Source organism: Ambystoma mexicanum, chromosome 2p (genome assembly GCF_040938575.1).
Source record: "Ambystoma mexicanum isolate Mex_15411 chromosome 2p, UKY_AmexF1_1, whole genome shotgun sequence".
In the NCBI taxonomy this organism is placed as follows: domain Eukaryota; kingdom Metazoa; phylum Chordata; class Amphibia; order Caudata; family Ambystomatidae; genus Ambystoma; species Ambystoma mexicanum.
This window is the reverse complement of record NC_090923.1, coordinates 903,761,824-903,773,882: the sequence shown is the minus strand read 5'-3', so window position 1 is coordinate 903,773,882 and position 12,059 is coordinate 903,761,824. Positions and strand designations below refer to the sequence as shown.

Here is a 12,059-nt window from a genome sequence, read left to right as displayed (position 1 = left end):
AAGCATTCGGAGAGGCGAAAGATTTCAAACACTTTCACCGCGGTCAGACGGAACGAACGACCGAATTTGCACAGTACCTTAACTGAAGAAGAATGCTGTAGCTGAGGCGATTGTTCCTGGCAGTTACTGCAGGCTCACGGTTCCGGAAGCAACTGTCATGTTGACAAGAAGGAGGAAGACCGGAGGGTCCTGCACTGCCCAGGGAAGAAGCCAGCAGCAGAGCAAAGCGTCGGATAAAAGGTGCGCTCCTTAAAACCCAAACAGGTTCTGTTCCTCCTGGCTATCCGGTTCACTGCATTGATGCACAGCAAATTCGACCAGGAGAGGGAGGCCGGCGTTTGGTGTTTGGCAAGCTGGTTGGTCCCACCAAGCTCAAGGGAAGAAGATTCCTTGCAGATCTTCTCTGTCATCTGAGTTTCGGGAGATTTGGACCTGCAGAAGGGCTTCACCGGGATGTCCAGTAGTTGCAGCAGTCCTCTTCTTTCAGCTCCTCATTGGTTCTCTCATTCCAGTTGCGACTCTGCCTTCCAAGTCCCAGAGACCTGCTTTTAAGCAGTTTTCCCCATTCACACAGCCTGGCTGTCAATCACACAGCACGGTGGCTGTCCTGGCAGGGCAGCCACCTAGCCAATCAAACCAGAGTGTGACTTGGGTCTCCAAGGAGACCCTGTGCAGGGGGCCTCAAACCCCTCTCTCACATCCTGTCAACCCAGACATTCAGGCACCTAAGGAGGGCTTCTGTGCAGAAGTCTGCCAAAGGACGGCGAACAAAGGAACCAAACCTGGTTTGGCACGCAGAGTAAAATACGAGAAAGACCTTTACAAAAAGAAATGGCAAATAAACCCAACCGGAACCAAATAAAATAAAAGGGGTCCAGCGGGTTAGAGTTCGAGGATACCACCATAGCCTCTAACAGTAACGAGGCTATGTTCATAGTCCGCGGTAGAATAAAAATGGTAGATACCACTGCCACCAGCCAAATCTTAGAGAAAGGGGAACGAAATAATGTTCCATTAGAATCAGACAAAAAAGGGATAACTATTATTCCTCCCAGTACTCTATGGGAAGAAAGGGTGTAGTGGGTCTGTAGTTTAAAAAGACTAGTAAAGTCAATGGCAACTTTACATGTTCTGGGAGACAGTAGTCAGTTCCAGAAAATGGAGTTTAAAAGTGAGAAGTCTAAAAAGACAACCCTGTGACACTGCACTAAAGGTGCTGTGGGGGCACACAGTAAAAAGATGATGCCTATGGAGTGGGTGAGACTCCATAGTCCATGAGCACAAAAAATTTACAACACACAGCAAAACACATGTAAGAGTGGGAAAAAAGGCTCACACTCTTACCAGGTGAAAAGAAAATCCTAGAAATCCAGCAAAGCTGCTGAGGGACTCAACAGGTAAGGGAAATCAGCCATTCTGGAGAATTCTCCCAAACACTCTTCTGGCCCAGGCGTTGGAGGTCTGGTTGTCAACCATCAATCAGGGCCATTACTAAAAAATATAGAAAGAAATACACTGCTTATATTGAAACCACGCTGGGGACAGATAAGGCCATGCCTGTTCTTTCAGCAGTAGTGACCTTGAGGTCACAATTCCCATAAAATGTCCAGCCGAGTTGCTATCAGGGCCAGGTTTGGCCATGAAGGAGGACGTGAACATAAACATGAGCCAGCCTCTGGCTGGTCACATGCTTAAGGGTAAATGCGCCTTAAGAGAACAAAGGGAAAAGGCTGCAGCTGAATTAATAGAATACTTATTATTGCATAAAAATGGAGGCGTAGATGCCACAACGGTCATTCCAGACCTTTATTAAAGATGACAGTAACACCCTTTGATCCATGCTGAAACGATTTTTGTGTGATAAACATAACTAAAGTTAGTAATGAACTATGAACTATGAAGTGGCATAGTTTTCACTTATACGGCTCATGAGTAAATGAAAAACCGTATCCCTGCATAGGAAGGGCATGCCAACTTCATATTAGCATCATCTGATTTTCCTTAAAATGTAGTTCTAAAAAATATATTCATACATGTAAAGATTTGAAAAATTAGAGTTTTAAAAATACAGACCCCACCTGTCAAATTGGGATGATGAAGCTTTCTCCTCCCACAGCTGTCCTAACTCACATCCCTCCTCTCCTTGTCCTATTAGCACAAAAGTGGTAGGTTGGTAGAGAAAACCAGCCAATCCCTTTCGCAGGAATCATGACAAGTTGTGATGTAATTTGCCCTATAGGTGTACCAGTTTGTATTAGAACTGGGTTGGGCCTTTTCACTTATTCCTGGAGGCAACCTGCTGCAGAACTCTTGCGAGAAACATCCAAGCAGAGAGGCCCAAATCTTGCATTGGAGACAGGAACCAGGAGACAGAAGCTGACTGTGACCCCTTGGAGGATTCAGAGGAGATCCCTGACAGACACCCTTGCTGTCCCAGAGGTGCCTTGCTGTTCCCTGATGCCCATTGCAAGGCCTCTCCTGGCCACCCCCAAAGCCATAGATTGCATAGGGCCAGTCTTTTTCAAGGATTGTTTTAGTTATTTCCCCATAGAAAACTATCATGTTTGTCTGTGTAGATTCTTAGCTTATTTAATTAAAGTAAATCAATGAATTCTCCTATAGAAATCACTGGGTGTGTTTGTTGGCATTCGAAACCAACAAGCTCTTCCCAGTGTGCTTTGAGCCGGTATAGACATAAAGATCTGCCAAAACCCGGTTTTCACTTGAGTGTGCAGTGCGCAAAATGTCCTCAGTTGTTCTTTTTCTGTATTGGTGGATGATTTGAAAATCAATTATCACTACATATCTCAGTATTATCTCTGTGTTGGTGACTTTACGGAAGTCATTTTTGTTCTTTTGTTGCCACAGCACTGGTGGCTGATGTTAGTCTGTTTGTCAAACCTGGTTTAAATAAATAAATATATTCTTACTACACACCGGCCTGGTTCTTAGTACATTTTGGCACTGGGTACTTGTTGGGGTTGGGTGCGAGACGGGTTGGAGACCTTAATAAACTTAACAGAATCAGAATCATAGTGATTTATTGTGCGCCACATTCATTGTGGGGAAAGGAATTCCCTGAGCTCAGTGTGCCCACGCAATAAACCTTGACACCTCTGGCAACTTACATGGTCCTTCAGACCCCCGCTGCATAGCGTATGTGCTTTCCCTCATCTCCCCAATATGGACAATGCACTCTTGGTGCGATGGCAACATTCCTGCAGTACACATGCAATTAACATTTTGTCTCCAAATACCTGGCCTTCTCCCACCTCGAGGGAAGCCTCAGTCACTGCTGCTCTCTTTCTGTTTGTAACCATAAAAACAATAAAAACACATCATCCTCTGTCCCAATCATTTAAGTTGTCTCTGTTTTGTCTCTGGTCGAACTGCTGCCAGCAGCCGCTGTGTTTGCTCTTGCAAGAGCGCATCTGACAACATGAACTCCTTCAATGAGAAAGAAAGGGTTGGGGAGACAGAGTGAGAGGGAGACAGAGAGAGAGAAAGCAGAGCGAGAGAGAGAAAGATAAGGCCAGAGAGCAAGGGAGAATGCGAGAGAGAGAATGAGAGAGCGAACGAGAGAGAGAGAGAGAGGGGAGAGGGCGGTAGATCAGTGTATCATATACCAAGTACAGCTCAGCTATCTTTCAATAATTGGGCTGTGGCTGGTAATAGTGAATTTTATTGATGGGTGACATTGGTTCATCCAGATAATCAAGTTTTCCAAATGATTCAAATCTTCACTGTGGTTTATAGAAATGTTTGTCAAACTGGAAATAGTTCAATCTTAAAAGTCTATTATCATTATGAAATGTTATGGATCTCTGACATTTCTGTGATTTATTGTATGGCATATTACATGAATCCCTTTTTTTAATTATTGTTATACTTGAAGATTGCGACTTACACCAGAAGGCATCATGGTGCTAAGAGAACTACAACAGGAGAGGCCTCAAAAAGGGGGCAGGTATATAGAACTAAAATACAAATGTTTTCAGATGGCGGCGAAATAAAAAGTGACTATCTATGGCGTGAAGGGAGAGGGGGGGCTTATTCCAAAGTGCGGCTCCTGCCACAGAGAAGGTGCGGCCACCCGTTCCAGAACACTAAAAACAGGGAAAACTGAATCAGGGGTGCATTAGCCGAACGAAGGGGTCTGGTATGAGCGTATGGGCAGAATTTTTCCTGGAGATATTGAGCAGCCATTCTATAAAATGCACGATGAACAATGCACAGCGATTTCAATTCAATGCGGCCAAGACGGAGAGCCAATGGAGAGTGCATAGGAATGGGGAAATGGGCTCACTATAGGGAAGACTAGAGACAGCTCCAGCCGCTGCATTCTGCAGAACCTGCAGCCGGTGAACGAGAAAAGCTGGTGAGCCAAAAAAAGGAATTGCAGTAATCCATGGTGCTAAAGATGGAAGAAGCAGAATATGCGTGTAAAAGCTTAAAACATCAATTGTTGCAATTGTTCTTCTTTCTGTGAAATCCTTCAGTCACATTAATTTCACAAAGAAGGCGCTAGTATCTTCAATATGATGATTGCCATGTGTGATTAGTTGAGATAATGTAACACAATTACAAAAAAGTTATCTCTAAGATTTAAAACTGACTAAACCATAAAACTAACTCTGCTTTCCCTAGTAACGAGTCCAGCTATCCGAAGAAACGATGTGTGCAATGGCTATTTACAAGGAGAACTAAGGAGAACGTGTCTTACATCTATCACACTTGAGTGCTAGTCCAGCTTAACCACTAAAAGGTGGCACGCTGACTTCTGAGCATGCATTACAAATATTTCAACCCACCTGCGATGCACAATATACATTGGGTGGAGCCAATCCCTTGATTTATTCCTGCTCCCCTTCTGTAGCTTCAATAAAAACACCAAATTAATAAAAATCTTCAGAGAAACAAGTTCAATAGAATATTGGTCTATTCTCCTCAGACTATCTGTCGACCGTTTTTTGTAAGCGGTCGCTATGGCATTCTTCAGGACCATGACTTCTCCTATGTTGGTTCACATCTGAATTATATTTATCCTGTGGTTCTCTTAAGTAAAATCAATTGCTTTTTAGTTGCCGGCTGTTAAACTCTTCTGGGCTGCACTGCAACAGAGGGAAGAGAAACAGAGAATATAATCAGTCTCTCCCTTTCTTCATTCTAATATACAAAGAGACCGGCACAGTACATCTCTTCCGACTATCCTGTGTGACATGACACCCCTCGTTCTTAATCTTGGGACTGTGCCGTGGAGACTCAAAGAGATGACGCCTAGTTGTCATTGTAACTGGTCACAGCATCTAAGCAGGGTATTATTCTAGGCATGGCAACATCCACTCTTACCTGGTACTGTCTTGTGGGCATGTGAAGCAACATTTCTTGCTTGGGCATATTGCTCCCTGTGCTGTGGCAGACCGTAAATGGCACCCTTGTGGGTGTTCATTGTGCTAAACCCCATTCAATCTACAGAAGGTGCCCCAGTGGTGATACATAATGGGTTCTTATTTGACACGCCGGGCCCCGTTGGGCGAGTGTGCCGCTGGTATCACGTGTCTGTGTTTGGCGTTCGTTGGTGGGTGCCGCCATCTTTATTTCCTTTCACTCGTTATTTTATATATTACAGTAATAAGTTGTGATGTCATGCAGCCTTGTTTTTTTTATCATCCCGGGAGAGAGAAAAGCAGATGAAGCCAACATGTGACAAAGATGGGCCAGATGATTTTAGATTTCGTCACAGAAGCATTGGACGAATACTGGATACAAACTTGTTACTAACACTCGATGAGTTGCGGATGGATGACATGTTTTTAAGATGCTTCTACTTGACACAACATTTCATCATTTAAAACACGTTGCAAAAGATCAGAATCAGAGATCTCTATATATTAAATCTATCTCCTCACAAATATTTCGTTTTAGTGATAGATGGGCGGTGACACGCCTTGCAAATCGTGCTTTTGTCATGAGGCGGTGTAACGTCGAAATCTGCTCAGCCATCGAAAAATGCTTAGGCTGCTACCGCGCATGCGTGAATTTCAATAGCAAAGCAAAATTCGACGGTATGTAACGTCGGATTTTGCTTACCCGTCAGAAAATGCTTTCTGGTCTACAGGGCAGGGGCAGCGGGGCCAGGGGCAGGGGCAGTGCTACATTAACCCTATGTTTCCACAGGGTATATTATTTATTTTAACCCTATGTTGTGCAGTGCAGCATAGCATTAACGTCAGAAAATGCTTTCTGCCGTCAGAAAATGCTTTCTGGTCTACGGGGCAGGGCAGGGGCAGCGGGGGCAGGGCAGGGGCAGCGGGGGCAGGGGCAGTGCTACATTAACCCTATGTTTCCACAGGGCATATTATCTATTTTAACGCTATGTTGTGCAGGGCAGTGCAGCATAGCATTAACCCGTCAGAAAATGCTTTCTGCCGTCAGAAATTGCTTTCTGGTCTACGGGGCAGGGGCAGCAGGGGCAGCGGGGGCAGGGGCAGCGGGGCCAGGGGCAGGGGCAGTGCTACATTAACCCTATGTTTCCACAGGGCATATTATCTATTTTAACCCTATGTTGTGCAGGGCAGTGCAGCATAGCATTAACCCATCAGAAAATGCTTTCTGCTGTCAGAAAAGGCTTTCTGGTCTACGGAGCAGGGCAGGGGCAGCGGGGGCAGGGCAGGGGCAGCGGGGGCAGGGGCAGTGCTTCATTAACCCTATGTTTCCACAGGGCATATTATCTATTTTAACCCTATGGTGTGCAGGGCAGTGCAGCATAGGATTAACCCATCAGAAAATGCTTTCTGCCGTCAGAAAATGCTTTCTGGTCTACGGGGCAGGGGCAGCAGGGGCAGGGGCAGTGCTACATTAACTCTATTAACCCTATGTTTCCACAGGGCATATTATCTATTTTAACCCTATGTTGTGCAGGGCAGTGCAGTATAGCATTAACCCGTCAGAAAATGCTTTCTGCTGTCAGAAAATGCTTTCTGGTCTACGGGGCAGGGCAGGGGCAGCGGGGGCAGGGGCAGTGCTACATTAACCCTATGTTTCCACAGGGCATATTATCTATTTTAACCCTATGTTGTGCACGGCAGTGCAGCATAGCATTAACCCGTCAGAAAATGCTTTCTGGTCTACGGGGCAGGGCAGGGGCAGCGGGGGCAGGGCAGGGGCAGCCGGGGCAGGGGCAGTGCTACATTAACCCTATGTTTCCACAGGGCATATATATCTATTTTAACCCTATGTTGTGCAGGGCAGTGCAGCATAGCATTAACCCGTCAGAAAATGCTTTCTGGTCTATGGGGCAGGGGTAGGGGCAGCAGGGGCAGTGCTACATTAACCCTATTACCCCTATGTTTCCACAGGGCATATTATCTATTTTAACCCTATGTTGTGCAGGGCAGTGCATTAACCCGTCATTTATTGTGCGATTGCAAAATCAGACGGCAGCCTAAGCAAAGTCTGCGGCACGTAAAATGCCATTTTCTGCTGCCCTGAAAAGCTGCCTTCCCGGGCAACTGGAGCTGTGCCTCATCCGCTGTGGATTCGTCGGTATCGAGTCCTTTCATTTTTCTTTTATTCTTTTACAGTATCAAGGCTGTTTTTGCTTAGTTTACACATGTTTACTAGTAATGTGATGATTGTCTTGTAAAGGTAAATTTAAACCAAACACAATAAAAAATGTTTTAAAAAAGTATCGAGTCCTTTCCCCAGCTGTATAACCTGCAGGCTTGTCTGGGCCTATTTTGAACTCGAAGAGCCCCCCCCTGTGGTGTTATCTATTGTGGTGGTTGCCCTCCCCGGTGCTTTTTGCCTTAAAAGTTTGCCTCCCTGGTGCTTTTATTCTGGTTCTGGGCCTCTCAGGTCCCTCGAGCCTCATGGGGGTGGGCAGAAGAAACCCCTCTATGTAATGTCTTCGAGGTCCGATCTTGTGGTGATGAGGTGCTGGTCGGTCCCCCTCCTTCTCCACCGGGCCTCCTTTTGTGGGACCTCTGTTCTGGAGCTACTTGGGGATTCTCTCCTCGTGGAGCTCCATGGGGCTATACCTGGCAGGTTGTCTCTCTCTCATGGACCAGGTCTGTGGGACCCCCAGTCCTTTTCTTTCCCGCGCTTTTATGGGGCAACGTCTCCCAGCGACCCCCCCATCCCCGCCTGGGGTGTCAGCTTTGCCCCTCTTGATATTAGAGGCTTCATCTCCTGTGGTTGCCACAGGTTGTCTGGTGAGGCGTGCCTGCCCCCACTGGAAGCTCCACCTTAGCTCTTATCCTGCTCTGGGGAACCGGGGTGTCTGGGGTCACTCTTGTGGGCCCTTGATCGGATCTCGCCGGGGCTGACAAGGTGCGGTGCCTTGGCCCTTCCTGGCCTCAATGTTCTCCTGGATGGGTGGTTTGGTGGGGGTTGTGAGGTAGTCCTCTGGGTATAGCTGACTGCTCTGTGGCCCAGAGCCTCCTCCCTCCCTTGCTATGTCCTACGGTATCTTCCTCTGTGTGTTGACTTTAATAGAGGGGCCTCACCTGTTGCACTTGTCGTCGTTGCACTTGTCGGGGTCCTTATGAGGCTCCACGGGTGCTCCTGCTATCCCCCTGTTGCTCTCCTCTAAGCTTGCCCCTTCACGCTCCTGCTGTCCCCCTGTTCTTCACCTCTACACTTGCCCCTTCAAGGCTCATGCTGTCCCCTGTTGCTCTCCTGTATGCTTGCCCTTTCAAGGCTCCTGCTATCCCCCTGTTGCTCTCCTCTACGCTTGTCCCTTCAAGGCTCAGGGCTGGCTCTGGCTGCTTTCCCACTCATAAGGCACTGGATGGAGGGAGAGGCTCTTTGCAAACAAAACTAGCTGCTTAGGTGCTGCAGATGAAAGTGCTTGAATTGCCTGGGCCACCCTTTCAGGGCCCGACAGAGGAGATCAGTAGTGCCTTTGAAGGGTTAGGCTTGCCCAACCTACTTAATGGGATGCTAATGAACCTGCTACTAAAGCAACTACCCATTTGTGAGGGTCCAATAAGTAATGATATTGAGCATTGATTTCTAATACTTTAAGGAATGTAGCAAGCAGACTGTTGTGATATGCACTTAGTTAGCAAGCCACACCATTTTTAAAATGTTTGTAGGTAGGCCACCCCCTTCAGGTATTGGACTATGGACATCATGCAAGACACGCCCCCAAATGAGCCCCCACCCCCTTACTTTCATACCCTACTCAACGCCCTGGGAGTACTTGAAGCAGGGTATGGGTAACATATAAAACATTCTTGCAGAGGGCTGGTTGTGGGTTCTCTGGATTCGTGCTCAAACACCGCCTGGGGACCGGATGGGAACCAGGCGCATAAAATGTTGCTAAGTATCACACAGCAGGTGAAGTGCGGCTTCCCTCTTGTGCAATTATCACACCATTGACGAGAAGTCCTGTCCCGCCTCCCCTCACTGAAACAATTACACTCATGCTGAAACCAACGCTACAACTGACTACACACTACACATCCCATCTCGCAAAACCGCAGTTATCTGGACAATTGGAGACACCCACTGTCATCCTTGCATCCCTCAAGGCCACATCGTATGTGCCTGACTGCCTCTGTACTAGAAACCCTTTCCGACTGAAGCACTCTTCCCTTACCTGACAATAATTAGCTTCTCTCAGCAGAACACAACTGTATTAGTGCCCGAGGTAAGTGACCTTCATAAAATCATAGTTGGCTAGCCAACCCCTCCGATTGGGTTTATAGCCCTTTGGTGACTATTAGCCAATTAGGAGAGCCGGTCTGTTTGGGATATGAGGCACACTATGACAAATCAACTTCTAGTGCACCAGTGGTGCAGGGATGAATATCGGTTTCTAAACCATCAAACAACCCCTAGTACACCATAAGGGATCTGAACAGATTGGAAACATAAGCAAATTATAAACCCTGTTCAATTTTGGTAACATGGACGGAGTGGCAGGCTTATCTGCGAATAGTCGTGGATGGTTGGTTAGTTGCAACACAGTGAAAATAAAATTATTACCCAATGTCTTTGCTTTGGGTAATAATCGGTTCGTGAAAGCGAGGTGAGTGGAAAGCATCTAAAAGCTCCTCCGAGCATGTTTTTTCCATTTAATTGTATTAATCTGTACTCTGTGCCTTAGTGAATCCCTCTCCCTGCCTCCTCCACCTGCTTCCTCCATGATTGGTCAGATCACTAGTCTTAACTGATATGAGTTTCTTGACCTACTATCCGCCAGTTGTCGCTGTGTACCCCCGCCCTTATTTCCCTCGTCGTCACTGTGTGCCCAGACCCCTGGTTCCCATCTCGTCACTGCCCCTCCAACAACCTCTGGTCCAGTGTGATGCCCCCAGCTTCTCGCCTGGTCGCCGAAGATATGGCCGTCTACCCCATGCCCCTCTCGTGTCCCATGTTGTCGCTGTATTCCCCCAGCCCTTCTGGTTCCGTGATGTCTCTCTGTAGCCTCTGGCCCCCTGCAGGCTGTTGCCGTTTGCCTCTAGCCCCGGTCCCCTGCGATGCCGCTGTGTACCCAACCCCTTCCGTCCTTGTTCACAGTTCCCAGCATGCCCTCCTGTGTGTGCCCTAGCACCTGCACAGTCTAGGCGTCCCTAGACCGAGTGCAGTAGCTAATCTTTACATTTGTGCTGTTCATTCCCTGTGGCAGTGTATTTGCTTTCTCCCTCTTTTCCTCCCTTGGCATTGAACGCCTTTGAAGCGCATTGCACTTAGGCGCCGTTTGAATGAAACATCATATCAGTATGCTTACTCTCTACTCTACACCATCACACAATTAGAGTGCACCTATACCCCTCGATCAATTTGGCCTAGCTGCTCACATACGACCACTACCCCACAAACACGTCATCACTCTAATAAAAAGCAGTTATATCCCATTACAAACCGGCCTTGCTGCACTTATAAGTGTCCTAGAGGCCTAACGCAGCCAGAACCCAGTCTGGGTGTCCACCCACTAGACTGCACACATTCAACTGATATCATCAACACCACACCTAATGCTAGGATGCAGCTACCATCAGGCAATTACATCAGCTCCACACATAACTGGTGCACCCATGCACCCTACGACACTTACTCTCTCAACTGACCTGGACTCTGGTCCCAGAGGGCGCTCAACCTACCAGCACTTGGAGGTCACACCAATGATATAGAGCGCTATATAAATGCCAAATAACTTAACAATAGGGGCCAAGAGTGTCAGGCTGTTTGCATAGACATACACCCCAGTCAAAAATGTTGAGTGTCATAAAACGGATTCAAATTATATATACTGTATAGCTTATGATTTATATCTTCTTTAGCACTACCAAGGAGTTCTCCAGGATGAAGTTTCAAGGCACAGCAAAAGAGTTCATACTGAACAGTATGTGATGTTCCACCCCACCCTGATGCTCCTGTCAGCAAGCAAAGATGTACAAGCCCTCATTTGCTTTATTGGCCCACATTCTGTATAGTTGAAGGCCATTTGAAGCTATGCTGATTTGATCAATGTTAACACAAAGAAGCAAAGTAGTAGAGAAGCAATCAAGTTTTACGCTGATCATTTTATTCTTTACAATGAAATATGTATTAACAGAAAATAAATTGCAAAAACCAGCAAGAACATTTTATTTTTGGACAACTCCGAAACAATGGCACTCAGGAGGTTGGTGCGAAATTCAGGTCACCCACACAAGCCAATGCAGAATGCTCCAATGAGGATGACTTCTCTCTAAGTGTAAAGAGATGAAAAAGTAAGGCTCAAAGATTGGGATGCATACAATAGCCACCAAAATGTAACGTAAGGCAGCATGAACATATTAATCAATAATTTATTGGGTATTTATAATGCCCCTATATAGCAAATGGTGCATCAAGGTACATATATTTATAACAGTAATGTGAAATTCAAAATTACAATGTACATGTCATCAGAGTGAACTGGACCTTCCAGCCCTCTAAGATGAGATAGCAATACCCTTGAGATAGATGGGGATGCAGAATTGTATTCAAACATCAATAATCGAAACAACTCAGGTAGTTGGCAAAAGGATAACTGTTTTAATATCAATTATCTAAAACAGGAATGA

At 46.4% G+C, this 12,059-nt stretch overlaps 2 long non-coding RNA genes across 2 annotated transcripts in view; one reads left to right on the top strand and one right to left on the bottom strand.

The window, feature by feature from the left end:
* The window catches only part of LOC138566891 (uncharacterized), a 212,574-nt gene that overhangs the window by 125,722 nt on the left and 74,793 nt on the right, over nucleotides 1-12,059 (top strand). The gene's annotated exons all lie outside the window — the stretch shown is intronic.
* Nucleotides 11,515-12,059, bottom strand: part of LOC138566890 (uncharacterized) — a 104,295-nt gene continuing 103,750 nt past the window's right edge. The window contains exon 3 of the long non-coding RNA XR_011302053.1: nucleotides 11,515-11,701. This is a non-coding gene — a long non-coding RNA (uncharacterized lncRNA). The remainder of the gene's footprint in view (nucleotides 11,702-12,059) is intronic.